Source organism: Ictidomys tridecemlineatus, unplaced genomic scaffold, assembly GCF_052094955.1.
Source record: "Ictidomys tridecemlineatus isolate mIctTri1 unplaced genomic scaffold, mIctTri1.hap1 Scaffold_75, whole genome shotgun sequence".
In the NCBI taxonomy this organism is placed as follows: Eukaryota; Metazoa; Chordata; class Mammalia; order Rodentia; family Sciuridae; genus Ictidomys; species Ictidomys tridecemlineatus.
Genome location: NW_027525461.1, coordinates 109244 through 135213, shown reverse-complemented (window position 1 = coordinate 135213; position 25970 = coordinate 109244). Strand labels below are relative to the sequence as shown.

Below are 25970 nucleotides of genomic sequence, written 5' to 3'. Positions count from 1 at the left end.
AAGACTGCCCTTATATAATGATCTTGACCACATTTTAAAATTTTTCCCAAACTCAATTTGGAAAAAATTAAAACAGAATCAATTACTTCATTATTAATACAGATACTTAATTCTTTATTCTCCTTTGTTCAAATAAGCATCTTCACCTTAAAAGTGAGAGGTAGCCAGCCAGTATTAGATTAATACTATCTGCAACATCATTAGAAAATTACATAGGTGAGAAAATAATGAAAAATAAAGTTAAACCAATGTTGCTCATTCTGAAAACTGCCATCTAACAAAAATTTGAAGTGAACAAGTTCTGAAGTATTGGCATACAGTTTAAAAGCAGTTGCTTAAAAATGAGATAACTATAATTCTGAAAAAGATTCTTGGAAGAAACCATTATTTTCATAATTCCAAACAAAGTGCTAAATCAAAGAAAGTCCTATTTATTCATGACCATGTTTAAAAAAAAAAAAAAAAAAACTTTCTCCTAAAGTATAAAAACTTCATCAAATTGGGGGAAAATGTTCCCAGTCTCAGACTATAAATCCACCAGAATTAGTGTAAGAAAATGTTTCTTAGATAAGTTAAATCCATAAACTGTTCTAATATGTCCAACTGAGAGCTATTATAAGGGTACTTAGTTCTGAGGATTAAGAGTTAATAAAAACTGTACTGCAATGTGAGCCTTCTTTATTTAACGGGTCAAGCAAATAAAACACTATACTTTAAATTTTCAATTAATAGAAAAGAAAAATAAGGAAAGTAGGAAATAAAATGTAACTGTTAACAGCCTGTTTCAATTTAATAATAAAAGTACTCCAAAAAGAGTTTACCTCCAATGAAAAGTTAGAATACTTATAAACTGGGATAACAGACCTGAAGAACTACAGAATGTTGAAAACTTTTAACAAAAATGTAGTATAGAGTTTAACTCAATGCATAAACACTGATAATAGGGACACATTAGTTAATTCATAATAAGAAAGTGGGATATTTGGAAAACAGATTAAAAGTACTACTGATAAGATCACTCTAGTAACTTATGAAGCTATGGAACTCATCACATCTGTACCCTACAAAATAACTAACCTGATTCTCTCTCTTCTCAGCTAAGATATAAGCAATGTCAAGGAGCATTTTATTCCAAAGCCGATAATCATATCTGGCCATAACTGCCTTGTAACTGTCCATGCACATAGTCTTTGAAGCAGAGGATTAAATGTTCCTGCCCATTTTATCTAGTCCCTAAGACTTGTCCTGCAAAGTGAATAAAAATGATTATCTTTTAATCTATGCCTCAATACATACCACAAAAAAAGAGGACAAAGATGAGAACAAAACATCCTTGACAATATGGATAATTATTGTCCAACTTAGAATTAAGTTCTCAGCAAGCCCTCTGTGCTTTGTTGAAAGAAAGGTGATTGATATGTCTCACACATTTTATTCAACTGAGCTTCAGAAGATATGATGATTAATATAGACATATGGGAATTAAAGTACTATTTTGAAACAAATTTAGAGAATGACTGAAAAATAGGTTCTAAGTTTTAAAAAATCAGTATAAACAATGTTGATAACTTCCACTTTTCAATATTTGATTTTGAAAAACAATTTCAAATGCAAATAATCTACATGATGAAATTTTTAAGAGTTTGGGTGAAAACAAAAAGGCATTCATAAAACAATTTTAAGAGCTATCATGAACACAAGTAAATAATGGGAAAAGAGACAACAAAGAACTCGAAGGAAGCTACTCAACTTAAACAGAAGAAAAGCCATAATGAAAATATACAAAATTAGCAGATATAAGCAACCAAAGGGATAGTGAAAATGAGTCAACAGAAAGAAGAACTAAAATGAATCATCATAATAAATGTAGTTAAAATACAGAAATACATCATTTACATGGCATCGAAGGACAAATGCAAATGAATTAAAGTGTGTTGTTCAAAGAATTAAGACAACATGCTATTTTTGGTTCCAGAACTGAAGACAGGGAATTGTGCCTAACCATGCCCTCTACCACTGAAATATATATCCCTAGTCCCAAGTCAATATTTTAAAAGTGAAAATATCCTGCATATTTCTATAATACAATACTCTTTCTCTTTTCCCTTTTTTACCCCTCAGTACTAGGGACTAGAACCCAAGAGTTCTTTATCACTGAGCTACATACTCATCCTTTTTATTTTGAGACAGGGTCTTATTTAAGTGTCTGGGCTGGCCTTGAAATTTCCATCCTCCTGCTTCAGGCCGGCCAAGTCACTGGGATTAGAGGCATGCACCAAGGTGCCCAACTTCTGTTCTTAAATAGAGTTGTGTGGCACAAAGTTTTCTGGATTCAAGAGAGGTAGTCTACTGCTAAAGAAGAGCCCCAGATTGCTCTGAAACATAAGATCTATAAACTAACCTTTCTGTCTTTTTTGTGAATTGCCATTTCAAAACACTACCAGCAGAACAGTATCTAAGGTTAATCTTCAATTTGTTGCTTCTCCTTCTCTCCTGACTTTAAGAAAATAGATAATAACTTCTTTTTGAAGGCAAGTGCATTAATTTTTTATGACAGCAACTTTGGCTTTTTAGAAGCAATTTCTACCTTATGTTTAAGTTGTATATATTTCAAATCACTGAAGTCTTTATGCATCTGACAACCAGGTAATTGGGCATTACTGTACACAGAGAGAAGTAAGATAAAAAGAAAATAGAAAACAAAAAAAGAAAAGAAAAAGCAGACATATGCAGAAGATATTAAAGGCCATGAAATTAGAGAGCAATGTGTAGTATCACACAACTTACTGAATAAACATTTTAATTGTATTTTAAAAAATATATAACTACGTAAAAAACATTTCTCTTCCTAATAATGAAGAGGAGGATATTCTCAAAACAGAATAAACTGTGTTTGCTTTATGTTCAGTACAGAAATATTTAACAATAAATGATATTTCTATTTTACCTTTTATATAAAGATAAAACTAGGTAAAACATCTCCCTCTCCTCTTAACAATGAGAAAAAAGACAATGGTAAAAGAAAATAAATCGTTTCATATTTGTTTGGCATAAAACTGTAGAACACTAATCATAGCTGTATAGAACAAAAAATAAATAAATAAAAAGAAAATTGGAAAAAATGAATGGGATATCTCAAATAACTCCAGATAATATTATCATACTGGAATTGGGTAATAGGTCAAGCCAGAAAACAACACAATATTTAATCAGGCATTTGTAGCATATTGTTCCCAAATCACCAGGATCAACATCATTTAGAAACTTGTTAAATCCTGAGGGTGAGGCCCAATAATCTGTTTCTACATGTCTTTAGATGATTCTTATGCATGCTGAGGTTTGAGAAACAATGTTTTAAATAAATGAAATACTAAAATTTAAATGCAAGATGAAATGTATGTAGTTAACCTAAATCTGGTTTGTCATGGTAAAAATTAAGATGGAAGATACACAAAGTTACTGCTACAAAAAGATGTAAGTTGGGAATATTGAAATATGTTTATATATACACATGTGCTCTCACATGCACATTCCATACATGAATGAAAAGGAACAGTCATTTTAGGTAAGCACAGTTAAAGTAGTAGAGGCAAAACAGACAATTACTCAATTAATAAAATTATCTTTTGGGAAAACAAAAAAATGAATATACTTGGCTGACAAGTTAATAATAATTCTAAATGAAGAAAGCAAAGGTAAAAACTTATCAGTTTTTCATATTATCTGAATGAACTGATATTAGTATCTGAATGAAGCTGAGGCAGGAGGATCACAAATTCAAGGCCAACCTGGGCAACTTAGGGAGACCCTGTCCAAAAATTTAAAATGAACAGGTCAGGGGTATAGCTCAGTAGAGTATTTGCCTAGCATGTGTGAGGCCCTGGGTTTAGTCCCCACCTACCACCACCATCAAAAAAATCCATTGTGTTATTACAGTGATAATATTTTGCTAAGTATTTTTTAGCTTCTCTCCTCCCCCTCAGCCCTTTACCCCTCATCTCATGCAGGCAGGGCCTCTTGAGGCATGTGCTATACCACGGAGCTATATTCCCAGCCTAGCACTTTAAAAAAAATTTTAAAATTATCCAAGAGCATAAATAGTCAACTTTCTAAGTATGTGGAAACCTAACACTTTCTTTATTTTGCCCTCACACAAATTGAACTGGTGTTTGTAAATAATTACGTAGTCCTCAGGGTCTAAATTATAAGGCCATACTTGACTTTTTTTTAACCTGAGTCCCATCATATCCTAATTCATTCAGATCCCTTGTTTTTTTTCTGCAGCCATCTTCATCAAACCCTTCACTCCCCATCTCTTCCCATTGCCTTACACCACTATTGTAATAGTCACCTAAACAGTTCAGATCCTTCATTTTCCTCCTTTTAAAAAAAAGCAATATTATATACTTACACAAAAGGTCTCTGTAGTTTCTTATGGATTATAAACTATCATCTAAAATATGTAATGTCATTCAAGGAATGCCTTGATGTTTTTTCCAGTTTATCTCTGTTTTGTCTCAAATTCTTCATACCAGCTGATTTGGTCTGATCAATCATAAATGTAAACAAAAGGCAGATTCATTCATCCTTTAGCTATTTGGTAAAGTAATAGAGATTCCATAACATGATAAATTCATTGCAGGATTACATATTTCCCAGAAGCCTCTGCTTTTAAGAATTTCTTAAGATTTCAAATCCCTTGGCAAAGATTTTCAAACACGGCTTTTTTCATTAACAAGTCATAGATATGCTTGAAATATCAAAAAGAAGGATATGCCTTTTAAAATACATGCCATTAGACCTTTATTTCAACTCAGTCTCTTGGCCCACCTCATCCAAAGTTGACATTTAAAATTACAAACAGAAAAATGCATTCCATATTCTATGAAATTGGTAGACATTGAAGAAGAGTTTCTATGGTTTATTTTAAAAAGACTTTTTTATATACTATTGTCTTAAATTGCCTTTGATATTTTCCTTGCATATATACCAAATCAAAATGTGTCTAACAATGTATTCGATCTAATTAACCAATAACATGAGGAACTTTGTTTTATAACACAAAGAACTAGTTTGTGACTCTATAGAGAGTATGATTCCTTGAAATTTTAGCTAAACTTTTGCCTTTTTCCTCTCTAGATAATGTTAGCTCACAAAACAATTCAGTTCTGCTTAAAATTCAACTTTTTAAAAATAGTCTTTAGTTGTTAATAGACATTTATTTTATTCATTTATTTATATGTGGTGATAAGAATCGAACCCAGTGCCTCACACATGTCAGGCAAGCACTCTGCTACTGAGCCACAATCCCAGCCCAAGATTCAGTCAACTTTGATGATGATAATGGTTATGTTCTTTCACATGAAGGCATTTTAAAGAAATATTTTTATGAATTATTCTTCCTTTCCACTACTTTTTTGCAGATCTAGTTCCAGATGCAGCTACTGAATATTTAGACCAAAGAAACGTGTTCTGTCATCTGACCCTACTTCCTTATCCCTTCACTTTTCTTACTTTCACAAACCCTGTGTTTTAGGGATCATGACAACTTCCTCATTTTTATTTCGCAAATGAAGTATTCTTACTTAAAATTTTTTCACTTGGTTACAGGAAATTTGATGTTGCTTATATTTTAAAAATCAGAAATTATTTTCCTTTTTCTACTCTTGCAATTAAGATGTGATGCCAGTTGGTGGCAGTAATATGCCATGGTGTCCTACTATCAGTCCATAATTGGGTTAAATCATGAATTTTTTTCCTTTTTTTTTTTTTTTAACTCAGAACATAATTCCTTCCAAAAATGACAAATCAATTCTGCCCCAAAGTTTATAATAAGATGTATCCAAATTACCTTTCCTTTTAGAGTCAATAACATGGTTGTAGACAAAGTTCTATCCCTAAATGTAGAGGACCAGAACTACTCAGATATTTAAAAAAAGAAGAAAGAAAAAGAGAAAGAAAAAAGAAATAAATCCATAGGCATAAGACTGGAACTAACATGGGAAGAAACTAACGGTTTCTACACATTATTTAAGATAGAGATTAAAGAATCAGTAGAACAACAATTTGCTTAGTCCAAGTTTCTTGGTGTCCTTGGAATTTTCACCTCATTTCAAAAGGCCTAGCCCACTTTTGGAAATCATCCTTGATCAAATAAATGACTAAGACATTGTTTCCATACACACAGAGAAACCAATCTAACAGACAGCTTAGCACAGCCCTGTCACAAAATAAAAATTAAAAAGGGCTAGGGATGTAGCTCAGAGGTAGATTGCTCCTGGGTTCAACCCCCAGTATCACAGAAAAAAAGAAACATTAAGTTTAGTTGGTCAGTATAACTAAGTTTGAATCTACTTTCATTCAGTAGTCCCAAGGCATTGTCTAGTACTCAGTGAAACTGAATGAAAGTATGGATTGATTTTTGTTGTTGTTTGCTTGCTTGCAGTGCTGGGTGTGGAACTCAGGGCCTCATACACAAGTACTCTACCTAGCCCTGGATTAAAAAGTGTTAACAAACAATAAAATAAATCTGTTACTGTGTACCGTATGATAAATGAGAGGATGAACAATTACAACAAAAGCATTCCAACAACCCTCTCTGAGCTTGACAGCAGGAATGTTCAACCTGTTTTCCTGGATTTAATAGATGATTAGTTTCTTAATTCCTCATCATTATCAGATGTTTACCCTTCCACCCAATGTAAATCATCTCTGGGTAAAATATTTTATGGAAACCTATCTAAATGATTTTCCTATGATCTTTCATTGCATATATTTTATAACCAGGTTTATTTTGTAAAAAGAACTTTTATTATAAATATCACATGCATATGAATGACCTATTGAAACAATAAAAAGTTACTTGCTGTTATGGTTTAGATGTTAGGTGTCCCCCAAAAGCTCAAACCTGTGAGACAGTGCAAGAAGGCTTAGAGGTGAAATGATTGGATTATGAGAGCCTTCATCTTGATTGTGGTAATGGTTTAACAGGTATACATACATGAGGAATGGAATTGACCATCTACGGACTGAGACCTCCGAAACTGTACGTCCCCAAATAAACTTTTCCTCCTCTAATTGTTCTTGTTGGGTCTTTTAGTCACAGCAGAAAAAAAAAGATGACTAAAATACTTGCCCATATCTTTACTCTTGTTCTTAATTCTCCCCAGAGGCAGCCACTGTTATCTGTTTCCAAAAGCTTTTAGGCTTTCTCTTTAATCTTAGTGTTCCTAGGAAAGAAAATATAATAACAAGTTATCAGGATCAGAATTGCAGACCTTTCCTTCTAAATCAATGTAAACAATCAATAAATAAAATTAAATATAAATACCTTCTGTCAATGACACTTAGGTAGACGTATATTGAGTAGCTATTGCCATTTATGACAGACATTTGTTATTTTGTTTTTAGTGCAATTTTATCAATATAGGATTAACACAATAAATTACATATAATTAAAGTTTATAATTTGATGAGCTGTAACATGTATGTATACCCATTAAACTATTACCACAATCAAGATGACAAATATATCATCTCTAAAAGTTGCCTCATTGGCCTTTGTAAACCATTTCTCTTCCTTTATTCATCTCAGGCAACCACTCATCCACTGTCTGTCCACTGATCTGCTTTCTGTTATTATAGGTTAATTGAATTTTCTAGAATTTAAAAAAAAAATGGATTAGTAAGTACAACATGCATTAGATCTGGTTTGGTTTTGCTTTTTTGTATTGTTTCTCTACTCAATAAATTATTTTGAGTTTCATCCATGTTGTATTCATTCCTTTCAAGTACTGCTATGGTACTCCTTTGTATGATCATACTACAGTTTGTCAGTGTACCTACTGATGGATGTTTATATTCCAGCTTTGTCTTATAGTAAAGCTGCTGCAAACACTTAGACATTGTGATTATGCATCACCTGATCTGGTCTTGAGGTAAACTAAAATAGCTGTCTACAAAGCTAGGGCCTTCAGAAGCCGGAGAGGTAACATACAAAATTGGAAAGAGGGACAGACATAATAAAAGCAACAATTTAAGCTCTGTGATGAACGGTGAACTGGCACTAGGCCGCCACACTGAGAGGGGTGGACACTAAGATCTCAAAGAGGAGAGCTCACACCCGTCTAAAGCCAGGAGCTGCTTCTCAGAGCCAGCTGATAGTCACCACCCTAGCCAGTGTTGCCAGACCTTTTTTTTTTTTTTTTTAATCACCCAAAGAGCTGTCACAAATCCAGATTTCATGTGAAGTTTCTCAGGGTGTTTTGTTTTGTGTTTGTATTTAAGATAATATAATTTTCCTCCATTCCCAAGTATGGAAACAAATGAAAAATAAGATTTTAAAAAATCTGACAGATAGAAATAAAAATATTGGCTTGTATAAAAATCCTGATATTGGGCTGGGGTTGTTGCTCAGTGGTAGAGTACTTGCCTAGCATGTGTGAGGCACTGAGTTCGATTCCCAGCCCACATAAAAATAAACAAATAAAATAAAGGTATTGTGTCCATCAATGAATAAAAAAATATTAAAAAAAATCCTCTCAGTGGTAGAGCGCTCGCCTCACATGTGGAAGCCACTAGGTTCAATCCTCAGCACCACATACAAATAAAATAAAGGGGGCTAGGGTTGTGGCTCAGTGGCAGAGTGCTCACCTAGCATGCATGAGGCACTGGGCTCAATGCTCAGAACCTCATAAATGTAAAATAGAGATATTGTGTCCACCTAAAACTAAAAAATATTTTAAAATCCTGATATTTACTTAATTGGGTATTAAATATAAGCAGCATTCCTTGATTTATTCTTTCTGCTTTTGATGATGTTTGAAATTTTTATAATAAATAAAATTTATAAAAAATTACATTGCATAAAGCCAATTAAACAAAGAGTTAAGGTTTGGCAAATGTACTTGTTACCCACAACCAGATATATCACCCAGTCAAAAGCAGAACTGGACAACTTCATAGATTTTGGGTCTGCCACATAAAACAGAAAATTTGTTAAATCCTACAGACAAGAGGGGGAAAAAACAGAGAGAAACAAAGTGAGACTGAAACAAAAAGCCCAGAATGGGCTTAGTGTTTTAAATTTGGTTCCTCCTTCTGATCTCAACTGTTAGTGAAATTATTCCTACTTCCCTAGAAAGTAAGGGATTAAGCTCTTACCATTTTTTTTTCCTCATGGGAGTGGAAGTTTTCTCCCTGATATGAAAACAAAAACAATAAGAGATTTAAATGTTTCATGAACATGGTGATATGCTACCACCATCCCCCTTCGAGTAAGGATTTGTCCCAGCTATTGAGCCTGCTGTTGACCGAGTCTTTGGTGCCTTTAGAAGTGTTGCATTTGCAGACTGTCACCTTTGCTAAGGTCCTCTCCCAGCCTGGTCCACATATCGATTGGGGATCAAAGTGGAAATATAAGAGACTGGCCAACTTGCCCAACTTGGGACAACTATAATAGTCATTTTGAACCTCCAAAACTCCCTATGGTATCTGCACAATCTCTCTCCCCAATCCTTTTTTCTTTCCCACTCTTCTACAAGTGTTTAATCCAAAGGGCACTCTCCAAATACCCTACCTGTTCATGTCTTGTCGTCACCTTCCCAGGAAACCCAACCTATAACTGTTGAGGGCAAGAATAAGGTCTGAAGGAGCAAGCAATAAGATGGGGTTTTGCATATGAGCATTAGATGCCTACCTGACATTGAGGGCTCCTATCACAAGTTACAGTCTAAGTCTTAAAATTTTTATGGATGGTTAATGGGATTGGTACACCAGTGGAATGGTACATATAGGGAAAATGAAAATTATAAGAACAATGGAATTGGGTATTTCTCTGGACTAAAAATGTGATTGTACTGGGATATAGGGCTTTTAGGAGATAATTCAGGTTAAATTAGATTGTAGCAGTGAGCCCTAATATAATGGGATTCATGGCCATACAGAAAGAGGAAGAGAGCTGTGTCTCTTTGTGAACACACCGAGGAAAGAATGTGAGAGAACAAAGCAAGAAGATGGTGGTCTGCAAGCCAGGAAAAGAGCCTTAACCAGGAACCAAATGAGCCAGCACCCTGATTTTGCATTTCTCAGACCCTGAAACTGTGAAAAATTTCGCTTTGTTAAGCAATCTGTCTAAGGCATTTTTTAAAAATATTTATTTTTTAGTTGTAGTTGGACACAATACCTTTATTTTATTTATTTATTTTTATGTGGTGCTGAGGATTGAACCCAGGGTCTAGCATGCGTAAGGTGAGCGCTCTGCCATTGAGCTCCAACCCCAGCCCTGTCTATGGCATTTAGAAAAATATATTCTTTTAGTTTTAAATGGATACAATATCTTTTTTAAAAATGTATTTATTTTTAAGTGGTGCTGAGGATTGAACCCAGTGCCTCACATGCATGAGGCAAGCACTGTACCACTGAGCCCCAGCCCCAGCCCCTGTCAATTCCATTTTATTGTAATAGCTCATGGTGATTAAGATTATTGTTTAGCTGGGTGAATGGACTGGAAATAAGTTAATGAAAAGCTGAGAGTGATTAATATCCAACCGAAAGCTCAAAGTGACTACTTAGTACCTCACAAAAAAGAAGAGAAAAAAAATCTCCTGAAGTAGGAGTCCATAATAAGCCAAAGAATGAATTCAGTCAGAGTGAGCTAAACTCCAGTCAAGACAGGTATATTAAGCTAAGAGCAGAGTCTTAGTTGAGAAAGAATGGGGCTTGACAATCAGATGAGGACATTTCCAGAAATGGTCCCCCATTACTCAGAGATGATTCAGACATGTCTCTTCATTAAAATAATAAGTGTCTCCTCTTTGCCCTCAAGATTTGTTCACAGGTTCTCTCTTTCCGTAGGCCTTAACTAGTGTTAAGTCTCAATATGCTGGATATTGTCATTCAGGAAAGGACCTATATCCCAAAAGATCTTTAATACCCAGCCAGCATAAACTGGAAAAAAAAGTATAGAATTAAATTTTGAGAGTGCTTAATGATAATGAAAGGAACATCAGATTGGATAAGGGAGAAGTATATTCGGAAACACCCTCCCAGTACTAAGGATCTAAAACCATATCAAGACCTCCAACAGTTAGTGTGAATGGGTTCCAGAAGCATGAAAAAATTGATGACCCATATCAAATGAGGCTAAAATGTCACCATTGCCATGACAGAGAGTAGAAGAATAAATTTAAAGGATCAGGAATTTTATTATGCTGAAGAATATTTACTTTATAAAGATGGAAACCCCACCAGATGACTATTTTACATAAGGCCATTATTTACACCATATTTCAAGGCCATTAGAAATGCACCGTTATGCTGGACTGGGGACATAGTTTAGTGGTAGAGTGCTTGCCTAACATGCATGAGGCCTTGAGTTCAGTTCCCAGCACTATGGTTAAAAAAAAAAAAAAAAGAAAAAGAAAAAGATGTGCTATTGTTGGGGCACCAGTATCTCTAAGATGATGACTAGTGACTCCCTGTAGGCCAGAACTGATGGTAAAAGAAGCCATGGAAGAATGAGTTTCACTGATAGCAATAGGGATAACAGGGTCCTAAAGTGATCAAGGCCACGTAGTGGTTATTCACTGTCAGAAGTCAAGTTGGACAATTATTATAAAGTCCCAGGTGCAGTGAGGAAAAAGAGAACCACAGAAAATAATATGAAGATAATTAATATGATGATCCTGAGGGAAAAATAAATGGACAGTTAATGAGGATACTACTCATTTTGTACCATTTGATAAATTCTAGGATTTATAACCAGGAGAGTGAAGCAGTCTCCTCAATTAAAATAATGATTCCTTGACAAGTTTCCAAACATGAATCTGTTTTTAGATCTAAAACCATGAACTCAAAGAAAGACAGGTTCCCATGAAGATGGACTTGAAATACCATGATGAATGTGCATAGTATCAATTTCCTCAGTATTTCCCCAAAGATTGTTTCAGAACCTCTTTTAGACCTAAAGCCATTTACTCAGATAACTGTCCACTGGGAACATGGGATTACCTAAACACTTCAAGGACCATAAGTCCTAGAATCTGAATTGACATTCTTACTTAGAGATCAAAAGAATAATCATGGTCCCTCTGTTAGAGTACGTACATATGGGAACAGTATATAACACCAAGGTCTGAATGTTTGTGCCCCACTCCCAATTCCTATGATGAAACTCAATCCCTACTGTGATAGTTTCAAGAGGTGGGGCCTCTGAGAGGTCATCAGATCATTAGTATATATCTTAAGGTATTGGAATTACAGATAATTTTTATTTTCTTTATATTTTTGTGCTCATTCCAAATTTTCTATAGTAAACATACACTGTTAGAATCACAGAAAACATGTTTTAAAACTAAACAATACTATTATATATCTTGATGCAGTTATTTCTAGAAACTGAATAGAATTGCAAACATCATTGTTAACTTATTTCCAAAGCTGAAAAACAGTTGCATCTAATATTTTAAAACATACAATATAAAGAGATGACATTAAAATACTAACATTGATATTTTAACTGATGAAAGATCTATTGAAATAATTGCAACTGGGCACAGTGGTGTATGCCCATAATCCCAGCTACTAGGGAGGTTGACCAAGGAGAATTGCAAGTTAGAGGGCAGCCTGGGTAATTTATCTGCTTTGGAGTTGAGCCCAATCTCTCTCCACCACTGCAAAATCTCATTGCTTGCCTGGCGCAGTAGCACATGCCTGTAATCCCAATGACTGGGGAGGCTGAGGCAGGAGAATCTTGAGTTCAAAACCAGCCTCAGCAAAAGCGAGGCACTAAGCAATTCAGTGAGACCCTGTCTCGAAATAAAATACAAAATAGGGCTGGGGATGTGGCTCAGTGGTAGAGTGCCCTGGAATTCAATCCCCAATACCCCCCACCCCCCAAAAAAATCTCATGGCTTGTTACCAATCACAATGATCCTGAATGAAGTATTCGCTATCATGCTTTGATGAGTATTTATTGAATTTTTTTCCTTGAACAGGATCTATCAGGATCTTGTCCTTAAAGATCCAGATCACTCTGTAGCCCCTTACCTGTGTGTACTTACATCTCTTCTTTAAGCTCATATAGCCTGAAGGAGTATCTCCTGCCAATCTTTCTTTTTCTAGAAAAAATAAAAACTCTTTTTACTGATAACTTTTCATTCGTGAACTGTTAAAGACAAAATCAATTCCTTAGAAAATCTTAGAATACTGGAAGTGAAAAGAGCTTAGAGAAAATCAAGTTTAAATGTGCTGCTTTAAAGTTGAGAAACTGGTAGTTCCAGGGGAGGTTAATTGGTTTGTTCAAGGTCACACAGTGACCTAGCAGCAGAGCTAACAATAGAACTTAGGCTTTTCATCCTTAGTCAGGAACCTGTGCCCAACACCACCTGCTGTGTGGGCAGACTGCCAGTCTGCCTGTCTCCATCTCTTAAAGATCATTAAAGTGGTTCATAAACTACCTTGTGGCTGCAGCGGAGTTCACTCTAATTTTTATCACATTGATTATTATTACATATAATATTAAATAACCAGCATGAGCAATTACCTCTTTAGTTTTACAATGAGAATTTTTTGAAGGTTAACTGAGAGAGAAAATTGTAATGCATTTAGGAAATTTGGTGGCAGGCTAGTTGGGTGAAGAGGGACTGGGGGTGTAGCTCAATGGTACAGTACTGGACGAGCATGTGCAGGCCCCAGGTTTGATCCCCAGCACTACAGAGAGAAAGAGGGGGGCGGTAATGAAGTGAAGGGGCAGAAGAGCAAAAGCAGGAAGCCAGAGTGAACTATTTATACCCCAGTATTTCCAAAGAGCCTAGACCTGATGATTCTGTCCTCATGGAAAGATAGCCCCTGCTATAATTTGGATCTCAAATATCTCCCCAAAGCCCATATTTTAGAGGATCAGTACTCAGTTTGGAGCCCTTGGAAGACAATAGAAACCTTAAGAGGTGGAATCTTGTGGGAGGTTTTTCAGTCACTGGAGGCATGACCTTGAAGGAGATAGTGGTATTCAGCTCCTGCCTCTTCATTTCTTTCATCTGCTGCCATGAGGTAAATGTTTTTGCTCTACAATGTGCTCCCACCATGATATACTGCTCACCACAGACTCAAAAAGCAATGGGGTCTATTGGCCATGAACTGAAACTTCTAAAACAGTGTCAGAATAAACCACTCCTCTTTTTAACTTTCTCATCTCAAGTATTTTATTATAGTAACAGAAAGCAGGCTATAATTCAATACCCCCCTGCTTGCCTTATGTTTGTATTTTCATTATCAAATATGAGTGGACTTCCAGGAGCAAATTTGGATGCACCAAGTGCAGGTGCTAGGAAGTCACTTAAAATAAAACTTCCCAGAGAAAATGATCTCAATAGAAAGGTATAGACTAAGAGAAAGAGTTGCCAGGAATAAATTATTTCTGATTGTATTTTTTATTTTTTAGTGTTGTATTCAATGAATGCTTGTTGATCAGCATGTCAAATCCTATCTTATCTGCTACATATCAGAAGCCAACCAACACTCATTCCTCTTTTTCTTGGTAATGGTTTCTCATATTTATTCCCATGATCCATGTGCTTCAGGAAAACCTGATGCTCCCCTCTTCTGATTTAGAGACCGAATATTAATATGAGGTACAGTGTTTCTGTTAAGCAAATAAACACTATCCCAGTCACCATAATGACTGGATCAGGGAAGCACAGGTTCACCTAGACTGAATTCAGGACGTTAACATTTGGGGCCAGAGAAGTGCTTTGCTCTTCTTTCCTTCATGTGAACAAAGAAGCACATGGGCCCAGCAGCTTCTGCCAGTCATCTTGGAAGGGCCAAGAATAGAACAAACAATAAGGAAGTAGAATTGAAAAATAAAGAAACTGGGTCCTGATTCCATGATTTTAGCAAGTGTATAAGGCCTGACTTAGAATTCTAGGCTATTCAGTTACCCAAGTAATTATATTCCCTTATTGCCCAAATCAATCTATTTCACTTAGTTTAAAAGAATATATCAACATGCTCTTTTAAAAAAATTAAATACATATATATATATATATATTTAATATATATATATATGTATATATATGTTTTATATATATATATGTATATTTTAGTTGTAGCTAGACACAATACCTTTATTTATTTATTTTTATGTGGTGCTGAGGATCGAACTCAGGGCCTCGCATGTGCTAGGCAAGTGTTCTACCGCTGAGCCACAACCCCAGCTCTCAACATGCTCTTATTTGCATTTCTATTTATATGAACTTCTCTATAATCAGCTCAAAGTATCTACCAATGACTGGGGGAAGTGGGGTGGGATTAGGACTCTTAAAAAAAAAGAGGAATTAATTAGAAAAAAAATGTCAAAATTCAGGGGTTTTTTGAGTAAAACGAGGAAAAGACAGTGGGAATAAGTAGGTAGGGTCTTGTGACTTTAACCTTTCCTGCAGAAAGTCCAGTGAACAGACTGCTGAGAAAGCTGTAAGTAGAGTGGGCTTGGATTCCACTGCCTCTTTGGAAATATGGGTGGAGAAATCCTCATGGGGTTGTTCTGTACCAACACAGGATGGGAAAGAAGAGGGAAGAGGAGCGCTGCCCAGGCAAGCAAAGTGAGGGCCCAGCTGACCCTCCTGACCCTCTTAACTCCAGAACCATATGGCAGGGATATGAAACTTACTGCATGCACCGTGAGAAATCCAGAAAGTAGAGAATGCTGCTAGGTTTGGCTAGCAGGTCAGCATGGTGGCAGCAGAGTGGCCTTGTAGCCAAAAGCTTCAGGCAGATTACCCAGGCTGGAAATCCTCCTGGTGTCCCACCCAGATGTCAGGGTGCTCCTGACTAGTGCCAGTGAGAACCAAGTAGTGCCAAGAGAAAATCTGCTTGGCTCTCCCTATTGATGATTGCTCATGTGATTAAAAGAATTCTTTTGGTAAGCTTGTGTTTTTCCCTGGGAGTGCTCTGTATTGTTGGTGGTGAATGTGTTTGACAGCATGTTCATGCATTTGCATTTTAAGTCAATATTTTATATTGTTGTCAAATATACACAACATAAAAATTACCACTCTATTCTCTTTCTTTTTTGGTTTTAGGGATTGAACCCTAGGCTTCTCATATGCTAAGTACCTGCTCTAGAGGTAAGCTAGACCCCTAGCTCCACTGTAACTCTATTTTTTTTTGTACCAGGTATTGAACCTAGGGGCACTTAACTGCTGAGCCACATCCCCAGCCCTTTTTATATTTTATTGGTGTGTGCCACTGTCCCCAGCCATTTTAACTATTTTAAGTGCATGGTTCCTCAGGCATTAAGTATAGTCACATTTTTTAGTGCTTATAGTAATACATAATAGTGGAGTTTCTTGAAATATATTCACAAATGCAGATAATATAGTTTTCTCTATTTCAATCCTAATACTGCCTCTTCCCTCCCCTCCTTCTTCCCCCTTGAACCCTGCTTCTATTCTACTGATCTCCCTTCTATCTTTATGAGATGCCTTTTTAAATTCCTTTTTTCTTTCTAGCTTCCTCATGTGAGAGAAAACATTTAACCCTTGACTTTCTGAGTCTGGCTTATTTCACTTATTTCTCCAGTTCCATTCATTTATCAGCAAATGCTATAATTTCATTCTTTTTATGGCTGAGTAGAACTCCATTTTGTGTGTGTGTGTGTATGTGTGTGTGTGTGTTTGTGTACTTCACATTTTCCTTATCAAAAATAAAAAGAAATCCAGGTGTGGTGGAGCATGCCTGCGATAACAGCCACCCAGGAGGTTGAGGCAGGAGGATCGCAAGTTCAGAGTCAGCCTTAGCAACTTAGTGAGGCCTTAAGCAACTCAGTGAGACTCTTTCTCTAATAAAATATAAAAAAAGGGCTGGGGATGTGGCTCAGTGGTTAAGTGCCCCTGGGTTCAACCCCTGGTACCAAATAAATAAATAATAAGAGATAAAGCATATTTTTATGCAACAATCACTACTACCTATATCCAGAACTGTTTCATCTTCCCCAACTGAAATCTTACACTCACTAACCTACTACATACACTGAGTTCTCATTCCCCACCCTCAGCCCTGCTACTATTATTCTACTTTTTGTGTCTATGGATTTGACTACTGCTCTTAGGTATCCCATATAGATGGAATCATTCGATAACTTTCCTTCCGCTATCGGCTTATTCCAGTTAGCATAAGGTCCTTAGGATTCATGCATGTTCAACAGCATGTGTCATAATTTTATTCCTTTTTAAGGTTGAATCATATTTCATTGTATGTATATACCACATTTTGTTTATCCATTCATCTATCAGTGAACACTTGGGTTACTTCCACATTTTTTTTTGTGGTACTGGAGATTGAACCCAGGGCCTTATGCATGCAAGGTAAGCGCCCTACCAACTGAGCTATATCCCTAGCCCAAAATTATTTATTTATTTTTATATGGTGCTGAGGATCAAACCTAGGGCCTTGAACATGCTAGGCAAGCACTCTACTGCTAAGCTACAACCCCAGCCCACTTCCACATTTTGACCATTGCAAATAATGCTACAAATATGGGTGTACAAATATCTGTTTGAGTTCCTGACTTTTTTATCTTTTGGGTGTGTACTCAGAAGTAGAATTTCTGGAAAGTATGTTAATTCTATGGTAATTCTTAATCTTTTTAAGAACTCACTACACCTTTTCCTACATTGGTTGCACAATTTTACATGCTCACCAATAATACTCAAGGGTTCAGTTTATACATATCCTTGATAACCCTTCTTATTTTATGTTTTATTGTTAACATTCCTAATGGGTATGAAGTAGCAGCTCATTGTGGTTTCAATTTGCATTGCCAAATGATTAGTGATGCTGAACATCTTTTCGTGTGCTTATTGACCATTTGTGTGTCTTTTTTAGGGAAAAGCCTATTCAAATCTTTTGCCTATTTTTAATCTGGGTTGTTTGTTATTTTTGTTTTGGAGTTGCAGGAGTTCTTGAAGTATCAGAATAGTAATCCATTATCAGATACACGATTTGCAAATATTTTCTCCCATTCTGTGGTTTGTGTTTCCACTTTGTTAACATTGTCTTTTTTTTCCTCCCCTTGCAGTACTGGGGCTTGAACCCAAGAATACTCTACCACTGAGCTACATACAAAGCCCCCCCCCCGTTTTGGGGTGCTGGGGATTGAACTCAGGGCCCTATCTGTGGGAGACAAGCACTCTACCAACTGAGCTATATCCCCAGCCCAGCCTCCCCATTAAAAAAAAATTTTTAGTTGTAGATGGACACAATACCTTTATTTAGTATTTTTTTATATTTATTTTTTAGTTGTACACAATATCTTATTTTTTTAATGTGGTGCTGGGGATCGAACCCATGCCTCACATGTGCTAGGCAAGCACTGTATCACTGAGCCACAGCCCTGGCTAAATTACTAAAGCTATCCCTGAACTTGTGATCCTCTTGCTTCAACCTCCACAGTCATTGGGATTACAAGTGTGCACCACTGTGCCTGGCATTGATGTGATCTTTTTAGGGGGTGTTGAGGGGGAAACATGGATTGAACTCAGGGGCCTTGACCACTGAGCCACACACATCCCCAGTCCTATTTTGTATTTTATTTAGAAACAGGGTCTCACTGAGTTGCGTAGCACTGGTCTGAGCTATGTCCTTGGGGACCACCCGGGACCCTCCACTCCCCGGCCTGCCCCGCTCCCCCCCCGCCACCGCCACTCCGGGAGGCGCGGGTCACCTACCAGTCGGTGTGCGGCTCGTCGACGACCAGCAGCACCTTGGCCTTCCTGGCGGCGGCGGGCGCGGGCGCGGGCGCGGGCGCGTCCACCAGGCCCGCCGAGGCGGCCGTCTGCTTCACGGCTTGGGACAGCGAGCTGAAGAAGCTGCTGCCCACCGAAGGCGCCGCCGCGGGCTGCGGCGCGGGCTGCGGCGCGGGCGCTGGGGCGGGCTGCGGCCTCCGCTCGGGCCCGGCGAGGCGGCCGGGGTCGCCGACGAGGCCGAAGCCGCCCCAGAGGGTGGCGGCGGGGGCTGCTGGGGCTCGGGCCGCTGCAGGTCGGTCATGTAGCCATTGAGCAGGTTGGCGATGAAGCTGCTGTCCGACAGCCGGCGCCTCAGGAAGTTCATCATCTGGTTTGAGGGGCTGGGGGCGCGCGGGGCGGCGGGACCGGGAGGCGCGGAGGGAGGCGAGGGGCGGAGGGCGAAGCTGAGGCAGCGGCTGAGGCGGCTGAGGCGGCTGAGGCTCGGTCGGCGGCGCGCGAGCCCAGCAGACAGCCGCGGCGCACTGGGCGGGCGAGCCCGGCAGCGCGAGGCTGGGCGGGAGGCGGGAGGCGGGGCGAGGGGCGGAGCTACTATTGGCCCCGCCCCGCGCCGCAGAGTCGGCCCCGCCCCCGCCTTGCCGCCCGCGCTGAGGGCTCCTGGCCGCCTTCTCTCAGCTCTGAGGGGACTTGGAGGATAGGGAGAGCCAGGCCCCCTGTCACCTGAGCGTGACTGTGTGGAGAGGGCGTGAGAGCTAGTCCTTCTCCCCCGAAGGAAGGGAAGAGGGAGCTGAGAGTCTCCCCACCACCTTTTTTTGGTTGGAGAGAAAAGAATCGTGTCCCAGCCGAGATGGAGGCGCAGGACACCACCCCCACTCCTTTTGGAAGGAAGAGAGGTGTCAGCCTCTTGAGGTGAGGAAAAAGGAGCCATCCCCCTCGCGCGTGTACACACACACACACACACACACACACACACACACACACACACACGGGTGCATCCCGTAATGAGAAAGAAAAGAACCACCTCCTTTCCCAAAGCCAGGGAGAAATGAGCCATGTCCCCAATCTTCAGGTGAGGGAGAAAGGAATAATTCGCCCCCGCTAACAAGGACCCGTGTATGGTGAGATTTAAAAAAAAAAAAAAAAGGAACGACTCCTTCTTCCTCAAGGCTGAGAGAATGTGTCTCCCCACCCCAAGAGGAGGTCAAGACCACAGGGAGGGCTACCTCCTCTACTTTGAGAGAAAGGGATCCTATCTGATGTCTGAGAAGGAGCCATGGGGTGCATTTTCAGTGGCCCACCTAATAGCTCGAACTTCTCTCCACCTCCTCACTGATCAGAGAGAGGAAGCCATGGGAAGTTTGGAAACCCTCTCTGCATGACCCCACGAAGGGGATGTCTAAGCCCCCCTCCTTCTACTTCCTTGACCTGCATTGGTGCATTCAGTGCTGTTGAACGATGTTTGGTTTTTCCCAGTCCAGTCATTGTTCACATCTGCCTTACCATCCACGAGGACTTTTCTGATTGTCACCTTCTGTGTGCCTGGACTCTCAATCTTGTGGGACCCTGGGGCTTTTACTTTCACCTCTCATGGTGTATATCTCATGGGATATACATGTCCGTTGTATTGGAGCACAACGGAGCAGATGTGCTTTGCGAATAGACCACCTAGAGTGATAAATGACCTTGGACAAATTACCCCCCTCTGAACCACTTTTCTCCAGATGATAAAAAAAAAAAAGAGCAGAAATAACACTTTTTGAGGATGTTCGAGTAAATGAGAGCATGTGTGAAAAACATCTGGTATAGCGTGGATATTACAGAAGTGGTGCCTAAATTATTATTATTTAAATTGGCTCTCAGTTCGAATTAACTGGGCTGGATAGAATCAGTAAGTGGCTTGTCACTGATACTGGCAGGCCATTCTTGCTTCCTACATCCCAGCTGGCACAGCTTGCGGCTTGGAGATGTGCAATCCAACTCTGAGTCAGTGTATCAGAGGAGTGTGCAGTCGATTGTAATAATGCAGCGGGCTTTCCTGCTACCAGGTCCCAGGCTCAGGGATGGGAGCAATTAGGAAGTGGCCCCTGAGTATGAGAAGTTTGGAATCTATGAGGAATCGAGGGGAACACAGGAATGATTCACCACAATAAGATGGAAGAGATGCCTTGGGTAAGGTACTCTAAGTACACCAAGGGGGGAAGAATTTGTTCTGTCTGTGAGGCTTGGGAAAGGTAATACTGAGCTGAGTCTTGAGGCATCTGTAAGAGTTTACCAGTAGAGAAGTGGAGGAAGTGCTCAAGTGGATATGGTAAGGAGCTATTGTAGCTGATGACTTCTCTAGGAATATTCCCTCAATCCTCTAGGAGCACCATGTATTGTCTTTGTTAGAACTCCTGAAGAAAGTATAATAAAGTATTGTGGTGACTAGAATGTAAGCTTTTCAAGAATAGGTTGGGTCTTAACCATCTGTGACCCCAGCATCAGGCACCATACCTGACACAGGTCGTTTGAAAGGTGAACTGTATTCTTATCCACCCCAGTTCTTATCTATTGAAGAAATACTGATGTCACTAATAATTAAATAAGGCTAATTTAATGCAATGTCCTTCCTGGAAGTATTTTGAGGGAATCAAAGGAATCTTTTCCAAAGATATGTATCTCTACTGGTGGGATGTCAGGCACTGTGTCACTTCTGCTTTTTATGTGACTGGAGACATCCTTTTTATATAACTATATATAAAACTTAATTGATAGATGATAGATAGAAGATAGATTTTATTAATTCTCCCAGTAAGCTTGTAGTGTATGTGTAATTTTTTTAAATGAACCAATTAACAAATATGTTTTGAGTGCCTAATTCACATGAACATTATGCTAGGGACTGGAGTATAAAAGAGATTAAAAGATGAATCAAACTCAAGTTCTTGCCTTAAGAAGACAGTTCAGGCCTGGTGCAGTGGTGCACATCTATCATCCTAGCCACTCAGGAGGCTGAGGCAGGAGGATTGCAAGTTTGAGGCCAGCCTCTGCAACTTAGTGAAACCCTGAATCAAAATAAAAAAGGGCTGGGGATGGAGCTCAATAGTAGAACACTCCTAGGTTAAAATCCTCAGTACTGCAAAAAATAAAAAAATAAAGAAAGAAAGAATGAGCAAAATCTGAAGCTGTACTCACAAGAAATAAGATTGTATGATCTACTCCTGGAAACCAAAATCCTTTTCCTTGTTGTGGCTTTATTCCTTGAACTTTTGCAAGGCACCTGGCATGTAGTATGCCCTCCAGCATTTGTAGGGGAGGCTCAGAGAGACTCTGGTTGTGTACTGATGTTCCCTCTGATCCACAGTTTTGCAGTGGTGTGCATGGTGCCAGTTACCTGTGGTCAACTGCAACACTAAGTGGAAAATTCCAGGAACAATACATAAGTTTTGAGTTATGCATCATTCCGAGTAATGTGATGAAATTTCCCACTGTCCTGTTTTGTCACGGGGGATGTGAATCATCCCTTAATCCAGTGTGGATGTACTGGCCACCCATTAGTCACTCAGTGGCTGTCTCCATTATCCCATCAACGGTCGTGGTACCAGGGTGCTTAGGTTCAAGTGACCCTTGTTTTACTTCATGACCCCCCAAAGCACAAAAATAATGATTCTGGCCAAAAAAGAATATGCCAATGAGGAGCTGTAAAGTGCTTTCTTTAAGTGAAAAGGTGACCGTTCTCAATTTAATAAGAAAAAAATATATGCCAAAATTGCTAAGATCTACGGACAGTCAGATGTTTTGAGAGACCAGATTTGTACCACTTTTATTGTAGCATATTGTTATAATTGTTCAATTTTATTATTAGCTATTACTATTAACCTCTTTCTGTGCCTAATTTATAAATTAGACCTTGTCATACATATATATGTTTAGGAAAAAATATAGAGAGATTTTTGTGGTTTTAGGCATCAATTGGAGTATATTCCCTGAAGGTAATGGAGGACTACTTTGTATGTTAATGTCATTAGTGTTCATCCAGCTTGTCTTTTCATGAGTCTCTCAAGGTGTGGGATTCTGTGTTCCGTTTCTCAGAATGATCTATAACGCCAGATAAAGCATCTAACACAGATTAGTCTCCCAATCATGGGATGTAGATCGGAATGTTCCCAGAGGACTGCTTTACTTAAGATTCCTTCATTAAAGCAATAGAGACAGACTCACAAGATCAACAAAAGATTCATCGAGCCACATGCCTATGATCCCAACAACTGAGGAGGCTAATGCAGGAGGATCCAAAGTTTGAGGCCAGCCTCTGCAACTTGGCGAGGCCCTAAGCAACTTAGCGAGACTCTGGCTCAAAATAAAAAAAAAAAAATTTTAAAGGGCTGGGAGGGCTGGGATTGTGGCTCAGTGATAGAGCACTCATGTAGCACATGCAAGGCCCTGGGTTCGATCCTCAGCACCACATAAAAATAAATAAATAAAATAAAGGTATTGTGTCTAACTACTTCTAAAAAAATAAATGTTTTTTTTTTAAGGCTGGGAATGTATCTCAGTGTTAAAGTGCACATGGGCTCAGTCCTCAGTCTTAAAATATTAAATAAATAAATATATATGTACACACACACAACATATATATCAAAAAATTCTATTAATTAGATTATTTTCTGATAGGTTTTAATAAGAATTTTCTTGTGGAAGAACAGACTATTTTCTCATTGGGCATAGGAGATCATTGGTCAGTTGTGTACGATCAGAAGTTCTTCATCAGTGGGTACAACTGTCAACCAGTCTACTTCAATGGAAATCCTCCACATTCCACTGGATCCTTGCCAAGAAGTGTCTTTGCCTCCTGTACTTTATTAAACACGGTCCTGGGTTTTAATGAACTGTAGTGGAAATCTTCCCCTCATCTGCACCTGCGGGTCTCAATTCCACATCCAGGTACAATATGGCACTATTAGTCTTTTACCTGGAATTGAAGAGAGAACTGGATTTGGATTTAGGAAATTCTACAAAATATAAAAATGTAAAAAAATATAAAAAATTTAGGGTCTTTTCTTCCTCTCTTCCTCTAAGACCCAGTAAGACTTTCCTTTTCCTCAGGTAGAGGGCCTTTTTCCCAGATCCATCAGCAATCCTCTGAGACCTATGAAGCCACGTGTTAGATTCGGAAAGGTCTCTCCCAGTTGTGGAAGCCCAAGACGCTCTGACGGCTTCCCTTGTGTACCTTGTGTCGTTGTGATCGTCCCCCTGGATTGTAAACACAGATAAATGTCTGGAAACTGCAGGTGAAAGAACCCCTGCTAAAATCAAGAACCAATTTACATGATTGGAACTCAAAAAAACTCAAAGGAAAATGTGCTACACAGAGCTCCTTGCCAAAAATGCAAGGTTTCCTCTCAAAAAAAAGGAAGTCGCCTAAAAAAACCTGCCTTCCTTGGCTCCTGATCACATCCCAGGATGAGGGATCCCATTCCCATTCATCTGCTCTCAAAAGAAGTCAAAAGAGTTTGGGTTCCAGAAATTGTTCGTTCTAGTCCTGCTCCGTCACTAAATGGTTTTGCAATTTTCAGTGAGTTGTTCGGGCCTCCTGTGCTCATAGGAAGAGTGGGAGTGTCTGCCTGATTTGAAAAGCCCTTTGGAAGTGCCAAAGATTTACCAGAAGAGACATCCATCATTGCCTGCCACACCATCTCCTTACCTGCTGTTTTGGACGGTCCATGACAAGTGTTCATCATCTCCACGGAGGTGGGCCTGTTTTGATGGTGCTCATGCTAATGCTCCAGATGCCTTTCTCTTAAACATCTGTACAGGGCCAGCAGAGAATAGCCAGGCCCCCACCATGAGCTGGGCTAGTTGGCTACAGTTAGGAAACACACATATATAAGTCAATTTCTAAATCTGTCTTCTATTAGTTATATATCTTTTGAGCAAGTCAATTCCTGCCTCAGTTTCCTTACCTGTCAGAGAACAGTAATAACTATCAGGACTACACTGAAGGACTATTGGGAAGACTCAATAAGACAGCATTATAAAATACACTCAGAGTGTATTTTATTGTAAAGGACTGTGCAGATGTTAGCTATTTATATTTCTGATGCCTGTGGAACCACAGAGCTCACCAACACTACAACTGAAATACAGAAAAAGGAGGCTCCCCACCCATACTTATCCCAACGTTAAATACCCAGGGGAATCCAGGCAGGTGTGAGGCCAACCCTCTTGCGGTGACTCTCAGGCTTAGTCATACCTGCTAATGTAACAACCGCTTCAAGTAATGCTTCTACCTTCCCCGGGTGACCTTGAATGGGGACACTTCATTCTTCTCTCAAGGGTTCCATTTCCTGGCCTGGAAAATGAAGGAGAGGGAGCTGAGTGAGGTGATCCCCAAGGTCTGGTGCTGTGACATTCTCTAGGTGGAGAGGGAGTACAAGCAGGGGCCAGATCTGCAGAGCAAACACTAAATACTAGCAGATGGTTCGAGAAAGATGCATAGGAGATGTGAATTCTAAGTCCAGGTTTTGCCTGATTTTAAGAGAATCAGAGATGGTCCCCTTACCAAGTCTCCATTTCTCTGATGGTGTTGGGGAATCAATAATAACTACAATTAAACTACATACCAGAAACTGCCCATATGTTATCTTCATATATTAAGTATCAACGCCCTCCTGTTTTTTTTTTTTTCTAGCCAGTGAAGTAATTTATACTCCGTGAGGTTATACCAGCTATGATAAGATCTCGGGACTAAAATGTTGCAGAGCTAGAAAGCAGGACTGACCGAATGCAAAACCTGTGAGATTCCCCATTAGGATATTCGGACAAGCCCCTAAGAGAGATGAATCCATTAATAAACACACTTATCAAAAAACACACTTATCAAAAGCCATCGGAGAAATACCATGCCCTCCTGGACTCTTCTCATAAGCTCCCCTACCATCTCCTATTACCCAAAGTCTTGCAGGCACAGAGAATTAGCATAACAGGACCCAGAATAAATTGCTCCTGCCCAAGGAACAAGTCAGCTTCAAGCCAGAAGAATCTAGCTAATGAGACACCCTTCTTTCCACCCCAGTGTACCCCAGCCCTGTTTTCACCCAGCCAGGACCCCAGCTCCTCACCAAGCAGCTCTGGCCTTTTGCAGGATGCTGATGTGTTGGCTGTTGCTATGGCGACGGAGGAGCATCTCTGTCATGCACACATGAGCAACAGAGAGTGGGTATCCCCCACCTGGGAAACTCGGAGGATTTA

General features: G+C 39.1%; 1 long non-coding RNA gene and 1 pseudogene across 2 annotated transcripts in view; both read right to left on the bottom strand.

Moving 5' to 3' along the window:
* The window catches only part of LOC144364783 (endothelin-converting enzyme 1-like), a 79152-nt pseudogene extending 60289 nt beyond the window's left edge, over positions 1-18863 (bottom strand). Inside the window, exons 1-4 of the transcript XR_013433928.1 lie at positions 18726-18863; positions 13048-13118; positions 9163-9198; positions 7136-7229 (exon numbers count right to left, since the gene is read on the bottom strand). The product of XR_013433928.1 is annotated as an endothelin-converting enzyme 1-like (transcript). The remainder of the gene's footprint in view (positions 1-7135; positions 7230-9162; positions 9199-13047; positions 13119-18725) is intronic.
* A 4516-nt stretch (positions 18864-23379) lies between these two features.
* LOC144374562 (uncharacterized) lies at positions 23380-24577 on the bottom strand. Its single transcript, XR_013433936.1, has 2 exons — positions 24424-24577; positions 23380-23972 (listed from the first exon to the last, which is right to left on the bottom strand). It is a non-coding gene; the product is annotated as an uncharacterized LOC144374562 (long non-coding RNA).
* Positions 24578-25970: the final 1393 nt, after the last annotated feature.